The sequence below is a fragment of the Hyposmocoma kahamanoa genome, unplaced genomic scaffold, assembly GCF_003589595.1.
Source record: "Hyposmocoma kahamanoa isolate Upper Pololo Valley unplaced genomic scaffold, ASM358959v1 100021, whole genome shotgun sequence".
NCBI classification, from domain to species: Eukaryota; Metazoa; Arthropoda; class Insecta; order Lepidoptera; family Cosmopterigidae; genus Hyposmocoma; species Hyposmocoma kahamanoa.
This window is the reverse complement of record NW_020653200.1, coordinates 14003004-14004340: the sequence shown is the minus strand read 5'-3', so window position 1 is coordinate 14004340 and position 1337 is coordinate 14003004.

Sequence of the window (1337 nt, the reverse complement as noted above, 5' to 3'; positions counted from 1 at the left end):
ATATGCATCAGCGCTTTCATATTTTGTTTGTGGGTATTAACGTCCTCAACCGCAATCAGTGCCTCTACCATGAGATTACAGTGAGTTATCGCTACCGCGTAAAATGTTTTTACACAAAATGTTGTTTCTTCATGTGACCGCCAGGAGCGCAGCACAATATGCCATACTAAATTGTGAAGTAATATTATGCTAGCTAGCGACAACTGTCATAGTAAAGTCGTGGTAGAGGCACAGTTCACATGTGCTTATTTTCTATATATTATAATAGTGTACTGTAAAGCTCAATTCACATTGCTGCAGAACAGAATGGACACGAATGTTTGAAACCACAGCATAATGAACTTTATGTCAATTGTGTAACGCACAAACTAGATATGGGCCAAATAACAGGTCGCGCGGCTTCCAGATTCTTGCGTTGTCTAGGGTATGTATCTTTTCTAACCGACTTCATAAAAGGAGAAGGTTCTCAATTCGAGTGGATTTTTTTTTTTTTTTGATACGTACATTACCCAATAACTCGGCATTTGTGAACCGATTTTGATGATTCTTTTTTTGTTGGAACATAACGAGCTTACGTCAATTTGTGTAACGCTTTGTGCGTTACACAAATTGACGTAAGCTCATTATGCTGTGTACATTACATTCCGCAGCAATTTAAATTGCGGCTAACTGTTGACTTTTCTTATTTTATGGAATTTGCAAAGCCATGATAAAGTTTTGATTAATAATGCTACAAAATATTTAAAAATATTTATTCTTTCTCTATCTTTTGTACTTAAACAAAAGGAAATAAGTAGATAACTTGTAAGGTTTGTACACAACATAATGGATATGAAAACTATACCAACTGTCAAAGTTATCGAGGTAACTATGGGAAATGTAGTAAGCGTTTGGCGAACTCGTCGTAAGAGTAGTATCTAAATCTATTCAATGCGCGGTTATACTCGTAAATAATCGACCGTAAAGTGACGGGCCTTCATATCACGTCTTCATCAAATGTATATTGTAAGTGCTAACTATAAAGCAAAGGTAGATATGGTCTGGCAATATACACACATCAAAAGCAGTGGACAAGTTATTTTCTTTTTAAAATTTCATTAAAATTCAATAAAAATATCTGTACAAATTTATGAAATTATTAATCAGTTATTTAAATTATGAAATGAAGCAAAAAATAATTGACGTTAAACAAAATTAATTAAAATACCCGATTATCAGTAATTGGCAAAAACTTGCTTGATCCCTAAACACGTTTGTTGTTGTATTTAATATGTTGCCAAACCATATCTACCTTATATATTCAATGACTTTATGATAATTTATCACATTGTATAAAA